Source organism: Talpa occidentalis, unplaced genomic scaffold (assembly GCF_014898055.3).
Source record: "Talpa occidentalis isolate TD23 unplaced genomic scaffold, MPIMG_talOcc4v2.1 talOcc4.14, whole genome shotgun sequence".
Classification (NCBI taxonomy): domain Eukaryota; kingdom Metazoa; phylum Chordata; class Mammalia; order Eulipotyphla; family Talpidae; genus Talpa; species Talpa occidentalis.
The window spans coordinates 29,261,200-29,277,898 of NW_023601433.1; the positions used below are offsets into that span (position 1 = coordinate 29,261,200).

The 16,699-nt window shown below is 36.0% G+C and overlaps 1 protein-coding gene across 8 annotated transcripts in view; it reads right to left on the minus strand.

Moving 5' to 3' along the window:
- Positions 1-16,699, minus strand: part of CHRM3 (cholinergic receptor muscarinic 3) — a 520,419-nt gene that overhangs the window by 153,332 nt on the left and 350,388 nt on the right. For 6 of the 8 annotated variants that reach the window (XM_054694890.1, XM_054694889.1, XM_054694891.1 and 3 more), the window contains one exon: positions 5,823-5,904. The exons of the other annotated variants lie outside the window; for them this stretch is intronic. The gene's annotated coding sequence lies outside the window, so the exon portion shown is untranslated. The remainder of the gene's footprint in view (positions 1-5,822; positions 5,905-16,699) is intronic. 8 annotated transcript variants of the gene reach the window in all.

Genomic DNA, 16,699 nt, shown 5'->3' on the forward strand with positions numbered 1-16,699 from the left:
CTACATTCTAAAGTTGAAGAGGGTCATGTTTTAAACTTCTTCATAGTATTGGTAGTCTATATTTACTTATTAGGCATAAAGGATCCTTATACATCATGTCTTTCTACAAGTCTTAGTGAGACAGAACACTGTCATACATGACTTTCCTTTCTGTTTTTCCCTCCCTTTTATCTGAAAAACGTGTTTTTAGTTTATTCTGCCAAATGTCACAGACTGTCAAAATAAAGCCTGTATAGGTTCCTATTATCTGTTGCTACAAACAATTAGCATTGCAAACGTCACAACCAGAAAATAATAAAGCATTAACCGGATCTGACCTCGAGCAGGACCTATTGCCATAGTGATGAGGACTTAAACAACCAGCTAGACCCAGTGGCCAATGGCAAAAGTACTCTCTGTTTCCTAGGCGGCAATGAGAGTGACACAGAGCACAGAGATAGCTTCTCAGACTCCATGCATAGAGAGAGATCTGTAGAAAAGTTGACTTGCTTCTGCAAATAAAGACCAATGTTTACCATTACCTGGAGAAGTCTGGTAGCATAACTGCAGCATCACTAGTACCTTCTAGAACACACTAACAGGGTACCCCATGCCTGATACAATCTCCTCATATCTAAGATGAGGTAATAAAATTATCTCTAGGTCTCCTTGCAAATTTTTGATTATTGTAAAATTTATTATTCCAGATGGGTCTGCAAACTTTTTTCTGGTATATTCTAAGTGGAGTATATGGAAAAGGCAGAGAAGCTTTCTAGTCATTGCACTTTCATGACTTCAATGGTAGCCAGTCAACTGTATAACTAAATTCCTTCACATGATCATACTTGTTATCCAACTAAAAGGCAATTTTATGATCACTGGATAAGACTCTCTTCAACAGTAACTATGGAATATGTCTTTACCTGTTCAGAATTTGTCAAGAGATAAATCCTGATGAGATGTGGCTAAAGAATAGCCTCTTTTTGCCAAAATCAATCTACTGTGTTAATGTAGCCTAAGTTTTCAAGCATTATAGCTGGACATTCAGAAACTACCCAAATTGTTTTCTGTTACGAAAAACCACATATACAAACAGGAAGGATGTGGGGGTATTCAGGGAAGTGGGGTTTTCTACAGATGCTATTTCAAACTCTTTGGAACTCAGAGCCCTATTCTACTTTATCATTATTCTCATACCCATGTCTCATGGTCACTGCATACCTAGGAGCAGCTGATCTACTCCGTGGAATTCATGGGGAAAGCAGACAGCTCCTGACAGATGCTCACTTATTGTCCCACCACAGAGCCTCTGGCTAAATCATTCCTCTTTGTCTATTGTTCTAATGAAAAAGGCCCTTGATGTGCAAAGGACATTTCTTCCAACTCAGCATCAAATTTACGATTATAAATCAAATTTACCATTGCACAAATTTTCATACTCACTTTAAGAGGATCTCATCATTAATTTATCATTCTTAAAGGGGAGTAGAAAACAACATAAAAATAAATAATGAACAGAGATGGCAAGGTAATATAAATGACTGACTCTTAAATAACGGGGAAGGAGGTGGCAGCAGCATCAGTTTATAATGTAAGCGGTTGTCTTACTCCCTAAGGAGTAAATGAGAGAAAAGCTTACTGTGGACAAAGACATTGGATTGTTTGTCTTTCCTATTTCTAGTTCAGAATGTAGAAAACAACTAATAAGTTCTTTTTTTTTTTTTAATACTGAAGGAATTCAAGGGAATTGGCAGCAGCAATTTTACAGGAGGGTCCAAACTCCAGACTATGGACACTAAGATTTACTGCCTTCCATTTTACAGCACTTTGGTGATTTCAAAGAACTAGATGTTCATGTGTTGGGATCATGTGGGATTACCATTTGTTCCACAGTGTTGTGGCGACCTATAGATTAGTCTAGACTATTCTATTAATTTGCTATCTGTCTTGAAATAGGATTCATTTCTCTGGAATTACTCCAATTTCATCATTTGTAAAAAGGAAATAACATTTCATAGAATAGCTGTGAGGTTTAAAGGATATTATATATTCATGATACATAGAAAAGTCAAAAGAGCTAGTTGGATGCCACACATTCTTTTGTATAACTCAAAAGCAGTTAGCACAGTACTCCTTGAAAACCAGGCAAATGTTAATAATAGTTTGCCATGTTTTTCCTTTACTGACTCCCAATACTAAGGCCATTGCTTTGTTTCAGTTAAAGGCAGTGGTTGTTCTTTTTTGTTTGCATGTTTTCTTTGTTATAACATGCTAATTTTCTGTATATACACCTTGTTCTTACAGAAAATAAAAAAGCAAAAGGGATAAAGAGAATAAGGTTTCTTCGAGGGCTCCATTTGTAACATTTTAATGGCTCTTTTCTTAAAACCCTATATTTACTAATGCTCATAAAATAAAAATAGACTTCAGAAATGACACAGAATTTATAAGGGTTTTATAATTATGACTATAAAAGAATAATTATCTTTGCCATTCTTACATAGCATCTTACAGCAACAGGAAATGTCATTTTCTGACACATTTTCAACTTGTGATTCACAATGGCTCTTAAAATCTTACTCAGTTCCAACCATTTCTATGAGGATGCGTGGCTTAGTTTCTTCTAAAATTTAATACCTTGTAGTTTCATTTAATTTTACTTTATTTGTGATCATTCATCCTACTTACCAAGGATATAATTAGTGCTAATCTCATATTCTGAGATTATGATTCCCTTTGGAATTTGGGATCATCTAAGAATTTAATGAACATGCTTATTATTCCTTCATTCCTGTCACTGGTAAAACTGTGCAGAAAGACTAAAGAAGGAAAGCAGAGTGAATGCAAATGCAGGCAAATGTATTTCATTTACCCACAGTATGAAATGCAGGTCCAAATTCTTACAAATCAAACAATGTGAATATATTATAAATGCCTTAAAGATACCACTCATTCAGTAGACTTTTATTTAGTGCCTTCTAGGTGCCACATTTTTTATGTGGGGGTTTGAAAAAGCATGTGTTTCAAATTCATTTTCAAGAAGCTTACAATTTATCAATAGGAAGCTTGTACATCTTGCAAAATAATACTGAATAGAAGAGAGATGTGCTGTAATGCTGGGGGAAGGGAAACAATGAAAAAACTAAATGAAGTTACAATTCTCTGGGGGAGAAAAGGGATTCACCAACTTTCACTAGGGATGTGACAGTTGATCAAGGATTCAAGGACGTGAAGGATTTAAGGAGGTAAAAGGAGTAAGTTAGATTTCTGCCCCTGGTCATAACAGTATAACAAGATCTGGATTTACTCTCCTGTCTTACCTATAAAACTAGACAACATACATGAAACAATGGTGACAGTGGATAGCAGGGAACACAGGGCAGGGACCATCAAGAGGAGAAAATCAGACGAAGTAAGCCCTGTTTAATGCCTGGAGAGAATAACCACACTGCAGAGCAGTGAAAAGAAAGCCAAACAGAGCCCAGAATTTTCCCTGGGTTGAAGAGATTGAGTTGAGAACCACTGGAAATCCAGGGGAACAGAGTGAGGAAGAGTTGTAAAGAGAGAGAGGTTCCAAAAATCTGCCAGCAATGATTGAGTAGAGCACATGCATGAGGAAACTAACTGAAGGCAGGGGAAGGACCCCAGGAAAAGATCAGCAGGAGCAATCCACTGAGCACAAAAGCCAGGAGGAGCGTGTATTCCCAGGAGCCGGAGTAGATGGGCCTTCTGATGCACTGGGGGTCTGAGCCAGCACTCTGAAGGGCACTGTCTCAGAAGTAGGGCCAAAGTAGCCCTCGATGAAAGGTTTTTGGTCTCTTTCCAGAAAATTAAAAACAAATTCTAAAACAATTGAAATTTAATTTCCAATTTAAATACATCCCAGAATAAAGATAAAACATTTTAGAGGAATACAAAAATTCCAGTATCCAATAGTGTAAAATTCTCAAGTTCTGGTGGTAAACTGAAAAATCTCCAGTTATGCAAATAAGCAGCATAAGCTCCATAATGAAAAGCAAATCAATAAAAATGGACCAAAAGGAGACATAGATGATATCACTAGGGGACAAGGACAATAAAAGAGGTTTTACACACACACACACACACACACAGAGTCCAAGAAGATAAAGGAAAGCATGAACATTATAAGAGAATCATCATGATTAAAAGAGAACTAAATCAAACATCCTCTGGAAATTAAATCTATGTCTGTGGAAAAAAAAAAGAAAGGTGCATCTGTGAACGGTGGAACATTCAATGGCTAAATGTGGGTAATCAGAGTTTCACAAGAAGTGAAAAACAAGAAGAGAAACAGATAAAATATCTGAAGAAATACTGATGAAAAATGACCAAAACAGATGAAAAGAATGAATTCATAAATTCAAGAAGTTCAACAAATGCCAGTCAGAAGAAATATGGAAAAAAATGACACCAAGGTCCATCATGATCAAATTGCTTAAAATCAGTAATAAAGATAAAATTTTTGGAAGCACCCAGAGAAAAAACAAATTATGTAGAGGAGTAAAGGTGAAAGTGACAGTCAACTTCTGGTCAGAGACAATACAAATGACGAAGGAATAGAGCAAGCCCTTTTGACAACTCAAGGAAGAAAAACAATCTGTCAATCTAGAAGCCAGAACCAGAGAAAATGTGTCACAAATATAAAGGTGAACTAAAGAGAAGGAATTAAGGGGCAAAAGGTGCTAGTGTAAGAAAAGGTGTGTATGTAGGAAAAGTAGTAAATAGGTAAGGGGTGAAGTGAAGAAGTGGGGGAGCAGGCTTGGACATGAAGAAGGAAAGATAAGTTGGCCCCAGGTCAAAGAAACCCCTTGGCTTCCAAGCAACTGCAAAGGAAACTAGTTTTTCAAGCAAAGTGGGCATGCTGGGGGAATTTTTAAGTTTTGGAGTAATTATATATAGGCAAAAAAATAAAATGCTACATTATAGAAAAAATACATATTATGTGATAATTTAAAATAAGTGTTTACCATAAATACATCAGTGAACATTACAGGACATACTCTAGAAGTTGGTTAAGAATAATTCAACTGTACCAGTCTATGAGCCTTAAAAAATAATGTTCTTACTCCATCAACTAAGTAGAAAATGTTGCTGCAGGAAAAAGAGCAGAGGACCTGCATTCATTTCCTCTGTTACTTCCTGGCTGGTAAAAATGGGCAAAGAATGGCATGGCATGCCTACTTTCCAGTTTCCAAATCTCCAAATTTTATTATTTATTCCAAAATAAATTTAAAGTAGCAATATGCTCATTCTTGATATTTTTGTACACAGACTGATCAACACATCCAGATATCTAAAAGGACATAGTATTGTTTCATCAAAGGGCATAGTAGTATAGTTTCACCTTCATAAAAAAGTCATAAAATGCTGTAGTTTAATTCTCTGGTCACTTCTGTTTTATGGTTATGTGGCCAGCATTTATTTGGCATACCAAATATCTGTATTTTCTTTTGTTGGTAACTCCTGTATTAAAATATGAATGCTAGCACATTTCTCCCCACTTCCTCTTTGATAATATAAAATGAAATCCCAGGTAAGATTAAGCAAATATATTACAGAGTTTGTTCCAAAAAAGCAGATTTTTAATGAGTTAAAATTCAGCCAAAAGTGTGTATGCATGTATTTTAAAATAAGAGTTTTCTCTCTGCTAACTGACAGACATTCTGGATAAGCCTCTTAATAAACACAGAATTCTGAAGAAAAATGCCAGGTTCTGTTTTCTACCCCTGCTTTTAGGATTTAAGTATGAAGCCATTTAATAAATCTCAATGCTCAACTACAAACAAGACAGAAAAAAATCTATAAATTGAAGGGTCAAGTACCTGATTATGAGGCAATCCGTACTGTTGAGTCCTTGATTTCTTAGAAAAGATCCTTGATACTTAGCATTTCCTGGCAGGAGGCCTTAAATAACCAGATGCATGAGAATTAGGAATCTGCTTCATCTGGTCCAAGTTCTATTACACGAACATTTACAAAACAATGCCATCTACTTCTGAGATTCATCAATAACCATAGTAATTTGCCCGAAACCACAATAAGCTCTATGAGATAACAGTTTTCCCAAGAAAAAAATAAGTAACTATAAAATATAATTGTTCCTTTGAATCAGTAATATCCAGAACTGCTTTTAATGGACAAGTCAATTTTTAAAAAAACAGGCATTTAACAATTTCAGTTACCTTGAAAATTATAAAGCATGGGGCCAACTGCTAAAATGTTGGATAGCTTTGGAATCACTGACATATACGCTATTAACCATTTTTATTTGCAAGTGCTGCTTCTATATCATTGTACTCATTACACACCACCTTGTCTGTCTGGGTGGGGAGGGGAGATACCACCACGTAAGGGACCATTTCCTGACCCATCTGCATCATTTATGAAGGAAGAGTCATGTGTTTCAAAGAGTCCCTTTGAAATACAAAGGGAAAAAATACATATCTCCTGCCTACCACTTCAAACAGTATTATTTAAAATATTGGATATAAAAAACTATTTACCAATTACTGTTTTTTTTAAAACTTCAAGAGTTATAATACTTGGAAAGCATTATGTTAAGGCAAGCTTTTTGCTACCCTCTCCCTTCAATTGGGGTCATCAGTTAAATCTAGATAGTTGACTCTATAAAAAAAATCTAGATAATTTGTTTTCATATTTACATTTGGATATTTTTGTGATGTACTCAGATCCTACAGTTACACTGGTGACAGGATTCCTCTGAAATTTATTATTCATGATTCTAATAGCCAATGAGACTGGATAATTGCATGCATCTACTCTAAGTCCATATGGGTTGCATAAGATACTATTATCTAAATCAATTCAATAGATGTTATTTATGTTACAAACTGCTAAGATCTAGCACTACTTTGCTGGATAGTACTGGGAATTATTTAATTCTACAAATTAACTTGGATTTCTTAACCATGCATAAGATCTTTGTAGTTGATTGACTGCTTCTGACCTTGGCACTAAGGAAGACTGAGTTGCATTTAAACATCTTCCTATCATCAGGATTAAGTGCTTAAGTCACTGTAGCCTTTACTAAGGTACCTGCTTCCTTTTTGTCTATTTTATGAGCTGGGCAAATAGAATGCATTAACATTCAACATTCATTTACCAAATGTTTATTGAGCTTTAAAGTAGGAAAAATATTAAAATGAATTGTTTAAATTGAACTTCTACTTTATATAGTCACAAGCAAGCATATTGAAATACTTTCACATCTACCGTTGTGACATTCCTAATAAGGATATCTTCCCTATGGTTATTTTAGGCTGTATATACTGCATGGAAGCAATATACATTCATTAATTAGAAAGGGTAAGATAAGAAATGTGAATGGCTGGTCGTTCAATATCTCACTCTGAATTAACAACTAGATAATAGAATAAATATGAATTTGAAACTATTTTATGAATGAGGGAGAAAATTAAAAATTGCAGCAATAGCAATATTCAGTTTGGGATTAAAAAACCTTCAGCACCTTTGTCTTAAAAATCTCAAATTTCTTTACAATTAATTCTCAAAATATTAATGACAGAGAAAATTGTACTTTATTCTCAAACAAGAAATATGAAGCAAGTCATGTGTTCTATTTTCAATTCCAGCAAATGATTGTAAGTCGCTTGCCTAATGCTTTAAAATGCAAATTATAAACTGCATCTCAGTATTTTCTTATAAGTCAAGGATAAACAGCCTGAAAAATTTATCTCTACATAGTAAGAGGACTGATTATTATGTAAAAAAAAAATAAACCCTCAGGAAAGAATGAGAGAAGCAGCAGTATGGAGGATGGACAACAGTTCACCTATGCAGCTTATTTTGTTCAACAAAATTTAGCTGCAACTAGATGGTTCTATTGATATTACTCAAAACTTTCTATAGAAAATAGATCAGCCCTTTCTCTCCACCCCAGGCCTCCCTCCTTTTTTTTTTTTGCTTTCTGAGCCTCTTCTTCCTTCTCCAAGGGTACCCTAGGCATTAGAATCACAGTGATCTAGTATAAACAAACATTTAGGGCTTATACTATTTTATGGTATTTTACACTATCAACATTGATTATTCCTTCCCTGAAATAAACTGATAGACAGAAGCCTGGTCCATAAATACAAATGCAGGGCCTCCTGGGTGGTGCAGTGGTTGAGCGCTGGGTTGCGAAGCTGCCCGCAGCCTCTGCAGCACCAGTTCAATCCCCGGCCACCAGCGAGGGTCCCACATGTCGCGCCGACCTCTCCTGCTGCCCGCTGCTCCCCTTAGCAGTGTACTTCTTCAGTCTGCCTGTTCTGTTCCCCGCTCTGGCTCTGGTGAATTCTCTCACCCTCCTGCATTTCTGACTGTACCCAGTGCTTGTATAAATAAATAAATCTTAAAAAAAAATTACTTTAAAAAAATTAAAATGCACCATTAAAAAAAAAACAAAAAAACCATAAATACAAATGCAGTTATATTAATCTAAGAGTGATTAAAAGATAAAAATAATCCAATATATATGTTTTGAAAATCATGTAGCATATATTTTCCATTTTGGTAACATTTGAATTCAGTTCATTTTCTCAGTCCTCTTTAGCTCTCTGCCTCCACCTTAATGAGAGTTGGGAAATTATGGTTCCAAGCACGAATCAGCTTGAAGATGCATGTCAGGAATGAGATTGAGTCATGATGGATTCAAATGTGGGAAGGTGGAACTTAAGTTCAGAAAGACACATACCCTTTGAAGAGCACAAGAAAATACAAACTTAATGCTTTTAACTTTTAATAGTACCAACTTTGAAAGGTGGATTTCTGAACCAAATTTCACCTACAACTGCCTCATTGATTCAGCTTTTAGAAATAAAATATTCAAAATAAGTGATTTTTTTTCCCCAGACATCTAGAGTTTAGTTTTATGATTAGTATAACTTTTTCAAATCACAGATTTGAGGGGAACTTTGTCAAATGTGCTACATGTTTCTTGCTTCTTATAATATAGTTATTATGATCATTAATGACCTTACTAGCTGGGAAACACAGGGTTTTAGGAGCTACCAAGCTCTCAATATAGCAGCTTGGTCCCAGATGCTCATGGTTTGGGAGCTCTTTTACTGTTTTTTAAAATGAATGTCCAATACCCTTTTCCTTGCTTGGCAACAGGCAGTCTTTTGCTCCAAACCATGATCTGAACTAAACAAGTCTCTGACTGTTCACTGTTTAATCTATCACTAAAGCTAGAAAACTAGAAAAGCAAGCTTCTTAGAACCATATGTAAATTGAGAATAAATTGACTCCCAGGAGAACCTTAAAGTTTTCCATTTTTGGCATAAAAATCAGGAACTTTCTTGGGTTTACTATGTCCTAGATATCTGAGGTTCATAGATAAGGCACTTCCTGATAATTGAGGTTTTATTGTGTTACTGAAATAAAACACAATGGTTTTCATAATTCTGGCTGGGGGCTGCCTGACATAGTAAGGTAAATGAAACCTTTCAGAATGTTGATCATAATATCCCCAGTGGTTTGGAATAGATATCCTATAAAAATAGGATAGATTCCTCTGGAATATTTAACTTGGGTAACAGGAGCATTGATAAGGATATGCTTTGGATTCAGTTTTATGGGAACAAAGAAAGGATAAAACTCATTAAAATTAAAGAGAATTCTACCTCAATAAAGTATGAAAGTTCTTGTAAGCTTTGATGGAACAGAAAAGTCCTTTAATCCAATCCATAATCCTTTTTTAAGACAGGATAGGACAGCCTTGGGTCTGCACATTTTAAACTCATTAATGATCTTAACCAGAGAATTAGATTGGCCTTTTCTTTTCTATGATCAGACACATTATGAAAGAAATTATTCCATCTTCCCTCTGCCTCTTTCAGTCTCTGGGGTACCAGCCCATACGTCATGGATTTGAAGTTTTTCTTCTTCACTGTCTTTTTGCTGGGTTAATCCCAGGATCACAGCTTCTCCTATGAGCATGGCATTTGTTATCACGGATTCTGGTATGCTTCTTTTTGTCCTGTGCCCCAGTGTGTGAATGGATTATGTTTTATGTTTAGCCCAGGAGAGATATCTAAAGTAGAATCCTCAGAACACAGAAAACAGAAAAGAATACCCTGATCTCTTCTGGTGCTTTTCAGTGGGGAGCCAGTGACATTTTGTAAAATTTTCCAAGGTGCTAAGCTGTCCCATTTACTATGGTGCATCTAGGAATCTCAGCCTCTGCCCAGCATCCTCAGTCACCGTGAGAACTGTAAATGCTCCAACCTATTTCCGAATGCCTTTTGGAGAGGTACCACTGACCCCAGCTGAGAACCACTTTAAACATTGTGCTGAAATGTCTACAGGAATCACCATCATCACCACGACCACCATTGCAACAATGAACATATAGGTTAAAATTAGGCCAGCATTCAAGGGTATAGGGGAAAAAGAAAAGGAACCCACTTACCCTGTTGGTGGGAATGTAGACTATGGAAAACAATATAGAGATTTTGTAAAAGACTAAAAACTAATATGCCATAAGACCAGGCAATACCACTCGTAGGTATTGATTCAAAAACCACACACACACACACACACACACACACACACAAAAAAAAAAAAAAAAAAACTAACACCAATAGAGGCCTGTATTCCTTATATTTATAGCAGCACAATTTACAACAACCAAAATATGGAAACAACCTAAATGCCCCAAAAGACAAGTGGATCAAGTAGATGTGGTAGATATACACAGGAATTCTACTCAGCAATCAAAAAAGATAAATTCATGCTATTTGCATCAACATGGATGGAGCCAGAAGGCATTATGCTCAGTGAAATGTCAGAAGGAGAAAGGTAAATAAGATGCATCTCACTAATATGTGTAATATAGAGAAACCAAGCAAAGGGTCAGTCAAAGGCAAACTCCAAAACAATCCTTGCAAGCCGTCCATAGATCTCAGGCTTTCAGAGAGAGAGGGGAATGGAAAGGGTGAAAACAGGGCAATGGGGGAGAAATTACAATGGATTATGGAGGAGGGTTGTGGGTGCTTCATTGGAGGAGGGCTTTGGTGACTATATCTGGTGGGAGGGGAATTCTACATTGTTAAAATACTAGCAAGAATGTAAAGTAATGGAACTTCAATGACAGTAACAAAAAAAATTAGGCCAGCACTGATAGTCCATTCAAGATTTGCAGAATCAATATGCAGAAGATGTTTTTGGTTCTAAGTTATTTGTTCATGTGGAAACACACATATTTATAGTTTATAATTGTGGTGCTCAGATACTTTTCTTCTGTACCAAGCACTATAATTGAAAGACATTTGCTTGGGGCTTCTTCACTACACAGTATATACAAACCTAACAGCTTGGTGACTTATCTGTATTATAAACTATAAACTCACTTATTAGTGAGTGTATTAGTCCCCTTGTTTGTCACTGTAATCACAGAGTTCACTAAACACAGTGCCTAGCAAAAATAAATATTAAAAAAAAAAATTACGAAAGGAATGAACATGGCAAAGTCTCTATCGACCATGCGAGACACCTATAATCAAATGGGAATGGACCCTGTCACACATGATTTATGATGTTCAAAAGGTCAGCAGAGAAAATTGTCTACTTCACTGAGTTACTTTTCCTACTCTTTTGAAAAAAACATCTTTTACAAAAATGTCTTGGGAATTATCCTCTGTTTTCTTCATAGCAACTATGGTTTTTGCTAAATGCCATCTTCCCAATCTGCAAGCTGTTTATATAACTAAGGAGTTGGCTGATGCCTCCCTGATGCTCAGACTTCTACAATCATTCATTCATTCAACAAACTATGAAGACTGAGTAGCTGTGCAATATCTAAATCTGTATCTGTTATCTAAGTGATTACTTATATCTATATTATCTATAATTTATTTTAGATTATTATAGATAATAAATAATATTTATTATAGATAATTATATTTATTAGGCAATGTCTCCCGATTCTGGTACTGTCCTCTAGTGAACACATGTAACTTCTGCCCTCAGGAAACCAGAAAGAAAATTTCTGTATTTTTGACCTAATGTCATTCTAAGTACTAAACTCACTCTAGTATATTTTAGAAAGGATATAACTCATTCTATCTTGCTCATAAAAGCCTATGTCTTTGTAGTCTTGCTGTCAATCTTAGGCACCTTATCAAAGTAGTTTCTCTGAACAAAAACTATGCTGTCCCAAAAAGAAATTTAAAAACATCACCTATCACTATGGGTGCCTTGTTGGTGGGCAGGATGTGGGGACATGCATCTGAGGAGGTGTGATCCCATGCCTTTGAATCACATAGTGTTGCAAACCAGTGTTACCTCAAAAATAAAAAAAATAAATTAAATAAAAAAGAAACTAGAAAAAAAAAACATTTCCTATCTCTTTAAATGTGAGTATCAGTAACAAGTGATTTATATCTTGGTTTCACATTCTCTTTACCAAGCTATGAAGAAACTAATCTTAACCCTGATTCTAATCTTTTTTCCCTTAGATCTCTGGGGTGAATCCTAGTGAAAAATAAATTAAAGTTTATCACATATAGTAGACAATCACAGGCATTTCATAATTTTCCAACTTAAAAAACAGCCTAGGAAGGGCCTCCCTGGTGGTGCAAGGGGTTAGAGTGCAACCTATGAAACTGTCCACAGTCACTGCAGCACGAGTTCAATCCTCGGTCAGGGAGCTACCCACATGGCACAGCAGACCTCTCCTGACTTGCCCGCTGCTCCCCTCAGCAGTGTACTTAGGTCACGCTGCCTGTTCTGCTCCCCACTCTGTCTCTAGTGAATCCTCTCACCGCCCCCCCCCCCACCAGGCCTGTACCTCAGTTCTTGTATGCATAGATAAATAAATCTTTAATTAAAAAAAAAAGCATAGGAAAACCAGCATAATTAAACTATCTTATTTTCTTTTTACTGTCTGCACAGATCAATTTGACACTAAGATGTCATAACTTCATTCAACATTGCTCACAATCGAAAGTGGCAAACAAAACATGAGTCCACATACTACCTAACCTTATGTTTCTATTGGTGAGTTTTTCCATTGGGGAAAGATATTTAACCAAGGGGGAATGTTGCTGAAGTCGGTATTCTGTAATTCTATTAGCAATATACTGACTGAAAGCCATCTTGTCAAGAGTTTATCTCCTATCCCGCTTTTAATAAAAGGGAAACCACAAAACGATAAACTACAGATGGACTTGACTGATATACCCCAAAAGCAGGCAATTTTCTCAAGATCGTTGTGTTCTCTGGTAAGCTACTGCAGAAGACTAATAACTCATGAAAAATTCATTTTTATTTTTTCCAAAGAAGCAGGACTTGGCTGGGTAGATGACTGCCCAGCTACATCTCTTTTCCCATCATCCCTCAGTTTTGAGGGTGACCAATGTTTTTCCCCAGTGCAGTTTGAGCGATCCTGAAAAATGCTACTTCCATGCCTGACCCCAAATCCCCCACATTTGTTCCCCTGCATTCTTTTTCCCTTTCCATGTGCTGCGACGATACTAACCAAGGAGGCCCTGAACATGATGGGAACAGCTATTGAGCTTTCAGTGAACAACGCACAAATGCCTGAATTCTTTAAGCCACTGAAACTCAAGGGTTTTTTTTTTGGGTGGGGGGAGGCAGGGGCAGTGTCTCATTCCTTATCTAATAACACACTCCTGTTGGATTCATTAGCAAGTTAATTCCCTTTTGAGTCTTCTCACATAACTTTTAAATAATACTGTTAATATTTTTACATTTTAATATTTTTACAGCTCTTATTTTCAAAATCCTTAGTCTGTACTTTACTCAAATTTATAACACTTTAACTGCATATTATTTGTAGACCACAAATTACCTCAGGGAGATTCTATCAGTGTTTCATTTTGTAGATTAAGGAGGTTCCTCAAAAACCTTGTAGAGTTGAGATAAGACTGTCTAACTGAAGACCTACACGCTTTCTTCTGACTTGCTAATTCTTTGTTTCTCTGGAATAATTCTAACTATAAAGGAACGGTGCCCCACAAACCAGTAAATAAATGAATAAAAATATTTAATAAAAGTTTTCATAAGAATCTCATCAATGTGAACTTTATTTGGGCGACCAGTGTCTACTTCTTCTTATCGTAGTAGTACAAGTCAGTTTAAGATGACTGTTATAAATTGCAGATTTACATGGCAGAAATTAATTGCAGAAATTGAGTGACTGGTCAGCACCTTTAGCCCAGAAAACTTGCTCTTGTTTTCCCTTAGAACAATACAAAGGAAGCATACAGGAGGTGGCAATAAATACCACTCCAATGACTACCCAGTGACAATGCAACTATTTTATACATTTTAATTGTTAGCAAGAAATTCCAAAGGATCCTTTGTTAAGAATAATACGAAAAAAAATTATCAGGAGATATTCAGTAAGAACATTTTTGGTTGGTCATAAATTCCTTTGAATAGGAAATCCTCACATAGAAATGGAATTTCAAGAGCTGATCAAATGATGATGGCAACACAAGTTATCAAAGAAACTTCTAAATTGGAAAACTGCATTTGACTAGAGACTTATATTCCTACAATATTCACTCATTATAGGCTATGCTTATGATTTTTTTCTCATGCTATTATAACTTTTATGTAGTCTCTTCCAAGAACATTTATATCTATTTGTCCTTCATTTTTTCCCATTTATATCCCTCACACATTTAGCAAATCCTGAGCCAACCATTCAAGGAGGCTGCAAGTTCTAATGCTAAATTACACGTGCAAAGATGGAAGTATTTGTTAGGTAGGGAGAGCTCAGAACAGAGTGGTAAGAGGATGTATCACAGACTGGGTGGTATTTCAGAAAAAGTTGATGTAATATGACAATTATTATTCCTATTAATAAAAATTCAAACTACAAATAACCATTTCTTTTTTGTATTTGAAAATCTCTTTTTTAAGTTTAGTATTATATTTATGAATTTATTCTCTTAAATGAGGTAGCATAACTGTTTCTTAAACAGCAGTCTAGAGTATCCTAACTCTTAACTGTGTCTCAAAGCCACAGTGTCACACTACTTTGGATTGTGTACACAGCTCCTTATAACTCAGGAATCATCTTGCCATCTGGGTATGTAAATCCTTCAATACCCTCAATGGACTATTTTGTAATCTGAAGTCAGGATGTCCTATCTAAATTATAATTTGTTTACCACAGAAACTCTTATTCCACTAACTGCTATCATTCTGGTTAATGATTAAGCTGCCCTTATAAAAATGGACTCCCAGCACCCCAAAGCTCAGAGGCTCACAAAACATAAAAAGCTGCCCTTGAACTTCTTGACTACAGAGTTTAGAGTGATAATGACAACACTTCTGCTTTCCTACATCAGGGTTTACCTGAAACAAGCACAGTTATCTGATCAAAACCAGTTTCCGTGAAGGAAAAATAAAATTGAATTCATTTTAATTCACTACTGCAGAGTAGTAAGGGTTAAAAGGTAAAGCTTCACCACTGGTAATAACTCCTCTATCTTTACCAAATAGCACCTAACCCAAATCTTACTAAAAGAGAAAATAAACACCGAGGGGAGAAAAAGAGAAAAAGAGATATACACTTGGTTTTCTGAAGTAGTGAGACATGCAGCCTATGGTCTGGGACACTGCACTGCTTGCTACTGGGGCTTCCCCGAAGCCCCTTCCCCATCCCCTCCTCCCCACCCCCCACCCCCATCACCTCTCCCCTTCTTCCACTCCATGCCCCCTTCTGCCACCTCCCTTTCCACTCCCCTCACTACCTCTCCTCCCCCACCCCTACTCCCAACACAGTAAGTGAAGCCAGTATTCCTGCACATCTCATTACTGATGCTCCCTCAGCACCTGTTTTCCCAAAGTGAAACATCCTCCACCAGTACAGTCTCAGTATTCCATAGAAGTCACTTCCCCTCAATAAATCCATCCACTCAGTATGTAGGTCAAGTTAGCTCCATATAAATATAGAGAAGGGTTAAGCTATTTAATATAAGTCATCCCAGAATTTGCATAAACCAGCTTTGTCTTCAGTTTGTTCCTTGTTTAATAAAGTTAGTATTTAAAGGCTAATTATATTTATCAAATGAATTAAGTCCATCTAGTTTGGACTAATCACATATTCCCTTGCTACTTCTTCTTTCCTTTCTTTTTATAATTAATATTTTTATTTAAAAATTTTTAATACATTTTTTACATTATTTTTCATTTTTGCACAAAGTATGAATTTTCATCTTATAACACTGAGGTAACAACGAAGCAAGATGTAGGCAAATTGATTCTAGTTAGTAACATCATAGCTTACATTTTTCTGATCTAGAATCTACTTCTGTACAGAATTTACTACTCAGCTTTCCAGACATTTCATTAACTGAAATAACATGGTATATTGAATAATCCTATGGAATTAAAAAGACTCAGGACAGATGGGTATTATGATTTATTCTTTACCAGGATAATGGTTGAGCAAAAGCCCACTAGATAATGGGGGATCAATTAGACTGAGAAGTAGAAACATCAATATAACAACAGCCTCATAACAAGACAGAGTTAATGTCTTCCAAGTCAAAATATTAAAGCAATATTGAGGAAAGTGACTTTCAAAATGAAGACTAATGATAAAAATGTAATTAATACCAGTACATTTTTTAAATTAGTGCAGATAATGGGTGAGTGGGTGTACTTTTTTTTCTTTTTGGTGAGGGTAACCCAACAGTTG